The sequence below is a fragment of the Coptis chinensis genome, chromosome 5 (genome assembly GCF_015680905.1).
Source record: "Coptis chinensis isolate HL-2020 chromosome 5, ASM1568090v1, whole genome shotgun sequence".
Classification (NCBI taxonomy): domain Eukaryota; kingdom Viridiplantae; phylum Streptophyta; class Magnoliopsida; order Ranunculales; family Ranunculaceae; genus Coptis; species Coptis chinensis.
In genome coordinates this window covers 50,916,134-50,922,133 of record NC_141460.1, presented here as the reverse complement: position 1 = coordinate 50,922,133, position 6,000 = coordinate 50,916,134, and positions in this window count along the sequence as shown.

The following is a 6,000-nucleotide window of genomic DNA, read 5'->3' as shown; positions in this document are numbered from 1 at the left end:
GTTACAAAAAAAAAAAACCTACCCATTCTTTGAATGAGTCCGAGAATAGATGAAGAATAATAGAAAAGAGAAAGACCTTTGAAATCAAGAATTTGTTAGTCGCTTCAAATAAGTAAAGAAAGTTTTCATCCAAATAAAAAAAAATAAAGAGTTAGAACTCCAAAAATATAATCAAATAAGTCAAAAGCCAAAGAAAAAAATATGGCTAAGAATGGAAACAAAGTGTAGAAGCAAAAGTAAAGAACAAGATTTTTTCTAGTTACTTAATATGAAGACTCTATTATCTCAGACTTGTCCTTTTTGAATATTCATTTCCTTCCTTCTTAAACCATCTCCTAATCCCCGCAACACCTAATAAAGACCTCTAGCTCTATTAGGAATAGGTTAGTGTGATAGTAAGTGACAGATATGTTTGATCGACTCCGGCTTCCTTGTGTGTCATTGAGATTGTAAGGTAAAGTGTGCACACTACACACTGGAGTAGCAAAACTTGAGCGGAAAAATCATAGTGGTTTTTGTCTTGACATTTATGTGAGGACCTACTTAAGGACGCTATTCATTGTATATATGTTTATTCGTAGATGATTGATTATTATGCATATATTAGCTTAGGTTTCGACTTGATTATTCTGTATTCATTGCTAGTGAGATATATAGATAATTGGGAGCATAAATAAGGAAACAATAGTTTTATTTCTTAGTCGTTGTAGTATAGATGAAGTTTGTGAGTACCTTCACTGGAAAACTCTCACAAGGCTATAACTCGTCCACTAGGGAATTCCTAGTGGTTTAAGGCCTTGTTACATATGGTCAATGCAGTCACACTCGGCGAAACGAGATTAGTTAGAACTTCATTTTTGGTCACTTATGCTAATTTCTCATATTTGCTTGAGGACAAGCAAAATGCTGTTTGGGGGTGGTTTGATAAGAGCCCAAAACTGTAGTTTTAACCCCTTAACAATAATATTTTTAGACCAATTATGCGAGTAATAAATAAGAGTTAATGTTGATTACATATTTTTATATATTCCAGGCTTTGAAGTCAATTATGTCCAGAAATGCGCCACTTTGGTGAGATAAAGGAGCAAGGGTTGCTTACTAAGAAGTTCTGTGATTAAAGGTCAAGATTCAAGGAGAAAAAGCCTTTAAAAGGCCCGGTCAAAGCTGAAAAGTCAAAGTCAACGCGGGCAGAAACAACACACAAGACTTAGCTCTTAAGAATAATTAGATTAGGTAGCAAGTAGTCATTAGAGCATAGTTTTAGATCTAGTTTTACATTAAATTAATTACTTTTTATTATCTTGTTTTGAACTTAGTTAATTGAATCATTGTTTTATTATTCATTAGATCAATAAAATAGTTAGTTCTTCATAATTTCGGTTTTGATTCATTTAAGTACTTATATCTAATTTTGATTCTTAGTTGTTAATTTAGATTTGAATTATTCTTTAGTTCAATTTAGTGAAGTTAGAACATTTATATGATGTCTTGTTTGAATTCCATGAGAAATGATAGTTTTATGAATCAAGGCTAAACCTCCATTAGAGGGGTTTGATGAAGCCTTGATGAACACTTGATTGTGTAGTATAGAATCGTTGTAAGAGTATATTCCACTCTAGAAGGTAGTTGATTCTCCATGAGAATGGGTAGAACTTCCTCACATACTAGTCATTAGTTGGTAGAGATTGCCATGAATGATTAGGGATTAGAACACCCAATTCTTATCGTAAGAACGTAAGAATTTGATTACAACAATCTATGTTAGTTTATTAACTTGGATTCAAGGTGGATTCAATCCCCCCTAATTCTTTATCTAGATTCAAACCTTAATATTTTTCGTCATTTCGTTATTCGTATCTTGTTAGTTGAATTCACATCGTAGTATAAATTCCCACCATTACTCTCATTAACTTTGGTTAGGACTGATAATATATTGAAAACTTTGAATGCTAAAGAACTAGGAGTGGAACGAATCTTTTACTCCACTCTATTTCGATAGATTCGAGAGTATAATAATCTTTGATAAATTAGTCTTCGTAAAGTTTTAGTTTTACTTGCGTTTGAATTTCATCATTTATTCGTAGGTGGAAATATCATTTTTACGTTTTATTAGGTATCTATTTTAGTATATAGATAGTAGATGTTTTGGTGGTTATTGGATGTGACTAGTGTATATCATCATGTAGTTTGATGGATTGTAGATGAGTTATTGCTTTTGATGTTTAGTTGGTCTTATTATTATTATGAAGCTTTAAAAAATTTAGCCTTTTAATTTGGTTGTTGAATCTTAGATGGCGGACGATGAGAATGCATGGATGAGAAATGTCATTATGCAGCTCATGTAGCAGCAGCAAATGTTATAGCCTCAGCTCATTTTTTGTTAAACATATACCTAGAAAGCCACATGTTAACAGAGATGATGATAGACAAAGGTATATGAACTGTATCCTAAATGACAATGATAATTGTTGTGATAATTTACGGATGGGACTGGATATTTTTAGGCGGTTATGTACCTTAATCAGATAACAAGGAACTATAAAGGAGAACCATAATTGTAGTTTGGAGAAGATGGTGATACGATTTCTTCACATACTTGGTCACAGTGTAAAGTATAGGGTGATGGTAGGGAGATTTAGGCGATCTCGGGAAACAGTTAGTTGTCAATTTAATGAAATTTTACATTGTGTGGTTCCCTTATATAATCTCTTAGTGGCTGGTCATTTACAAGTCGTACATGAGAGAGGAACACCCTCACACATTGCCAATGATATGTGTTTCCTATTTCAAGGTAAGCACAAGAATTATTGAGTTTCATTTAACATTATTGGAAAATTAAATTCTTATAAATGTAGGCCTATATTAAGGATTGCATTGGAGTGTTGGATGGAACAAATCAGAGAGTCTAGGGAGGATAATGCTCTCGTGCGACCTAACCATTCGTTGTTCCTCTATGTAACACAAATTACTCGGTGTTCCTTATTTGGATAGGTTTATTAAAGTATCTTGGTTACTACTATTTTACTTATAAGGAGGTATTACCTTGTGAATGCAGGTTACGCAAATGACATTGGTTTACCTTATCGTAGTACTCGCTACCATCTCTCTGAGCATGCAGGTTGTACTCCATAGAATGACCAAGAGCTATATTTTAACAAGCGACATTTGCATCTTAGAAATGCAATTGAGAGAGCATTTGGTGTTTTGAAGAAGCATTGGGTTGTATTGTCTGCAAATTCTTTATTTTACTCCTACAAGACACAAGTTAAAATAACATTAGCGTATTTTGTGCTTCATAACCACATCATGCGGGTAGATCCGAATGATAAAATTTTGAAGAAAGTTGATCGAGAACTTGCTGCAACTACAACTCTAGTACATCAAGTACTAAGTACAAATAGTGCTAGTATGTCTTAGTTAAGCTGCAACGCAAGAAATAGATGGGTACAATTTAGGGTTGACATGGCGCAAAGGATGTTTTAAAAACTACAATAATAATAGAAGAAACCAAACATAAGTGAATCTATATTTTGTTTTATCTTTATATTTATGAGGACTAACTTATTAGATATGTAGTATATTCGAATATGTTTTGATTAAGATGTTCTAGTTTGGTTTTTCCTTGTATTGTCTTATTTAATATGTATCATGTTTAAATACTAAGTTGTGTATTCTAAGCATAATGATATCCGATTTCCAAAGATATTAATTAGCTTGGTTCGGGAATGACAAATGATTGTGAATCTAGCGTCAAAATCAAAGATAAGAAGGAGCAAATGAGGTGGACCACGTACTGCAATGGACAATGTGCTTCTTGGTACGTTAGTGGAAGCAAGGAGGTATGACAAAAAGTGTGGAATGAGCATGCAAATGGCAAGATTATGTATAGAAATCTGTGAGACCTGCTCTTTTAGAGATAGTTGAAGAAGAAATGCAACAAAGTCACATAAATAATAGACTACATCAAATGAGGCTTGCATATAGAAATTTGCAATCCATCATCTTATTTTTGTGCGTCTGTTAACACACGTGCTTTCTTGTGCATGTCACTCCTTGTCCAATGTAATTGACTGTTGCATGTAACTGAAAACATTCAATGAAAGCATTTTCTCATGATATGGTATGCTCATTTATTTCATTTTAAACCATCACTTTAATATTTTGAAATGCAGAAAGAGTTAAAAAAAAGTTCAAGGCATTTTGAGATAGAGGAATCAAGTGGAACTTTGAGAAGCTTACAATTGTCATGGGCCAATCTCATTCAACAGGTGCTAGTCTCCTTAAATTGCATACGTACATTAATTACTTAGGTGTTGATAAGTAAATGTTTTAATAGATGTAAAAACAATGTTTCTACAGTACTAAAACATGTTAATCAAGTTATAATAATACTCTCAATACATGTTGATATATGGGAGCAATCATTTTCGATCCACTATTGCTTGCACGTACTTGACACGAATTTAGACTAAATAACTATTAACTAATGAGAGAGCAATTTATAATGTAAAAACAATGGATAAAAGATATGAAACAGTAGATTTAAATGAGAGAAAGATATAGAGAGAGGTAATCCACCACCCGATTCGATTAGCTATTAGTTAGCCATCGAATCGCTTGTTGATCCATATTGAATACCAAGTCATATATGTTCATGGTTTCACTAGTATGATAGTTTAGCTCCACCACAAATCTATTTGATGGTGGCTCTAAACTCTAAACTCTTATAATTTTTATCTCTAAACAATCATAAGAATTGAACTTGAAACGCTATTTAAAACAATAACTATTCTAATGACTAATCATCCTCACATGGCTTCATAAATCCCCTCTAATGGAGGTTTAGCCTTGTGTCATTGGAATCATATATACTAACTAAACAATGAATTAAAGACATAAGAATAAAGAGAATTGAATATTAAATCTTTATTGAATGGGTTTTAATGGTAGCTACAAACTAAACTACTTAACATAAACTAAACTAAACTGTTCTAAAGAAAGGGAGAGATGGAGAGAGAGAACCTTAAATTACAACTAAACTAAAGATGGGAGTAGCCAAGTTAGGTTTAGCCTTAATCTTTTTTTTTTATAGGAGAGGATTAGGGTTACATTTTTGTTCATGGGCATGGAGGCTAGACTTTGGGCCTCTAATGTGAACCCAAAGTCCATTAGGTTAAGCCTAAAGAGGCCACAGCTGTTGGAAATTACTCCAGTACCCTTTTCGTCCACTTTTATAACTTTTATTAGGGCAAGGCCGAGTCCATTGGAAAGATTATTTGAGCCGGTTGTTTTGACATAAAGTAGGCCCAATTCCGAGGCCCGAGTCCAAAGATACGCCTATTTGAAGTTCTGTTGACTTCTCTGTTTTTTTTCTACCCGAATTGACTTTGACTTCCCAGCTTTGACTGAGCTTGAAAATGATTTTTCTTCTTGATTTTTGGGCTTTAAACATAGAACTCTTCTAACAATCATCTTGACTCATTTTCCATACAAAATGGCGTCTTTAAGCACATAAACAGCTTCAAGACCTGAAATACACAAAAACACATAAATTATACTAACTCTTAATTATTATAAACATAATTAGCCTAAATATAATACTATTAAGGGGGTTTAAACTACACTTTTTAGTGCTTATCAGGTGTCTTGACCGAGTTTTCACATTTCAAACACCAATTTACTTTGTTATATATCCCATTATAATTTGATTGTTTCTAGGTTCATTTGCACTTAATGGTATGGATGACATCAATAGTAACACCATAAGAATCACATGATCAGCAAGCAACTTGTGAGAATAATGATGTGGAAGAAGTTGAAGATAGCATGTCCTCTAAAAGCACTAAAAAGGGACCATCTTCTTCATCTACAAAACCACCTACGAAGAAAGCGCGAAATGCAGATGAAGTGATAGAGATTCTAGAAGGAGTAAACAATAATCTTGAAAAGCTTAGAGAAACCATTGGCCCATTGGGATTTAGAAAGCAGTTAAGAGATGAC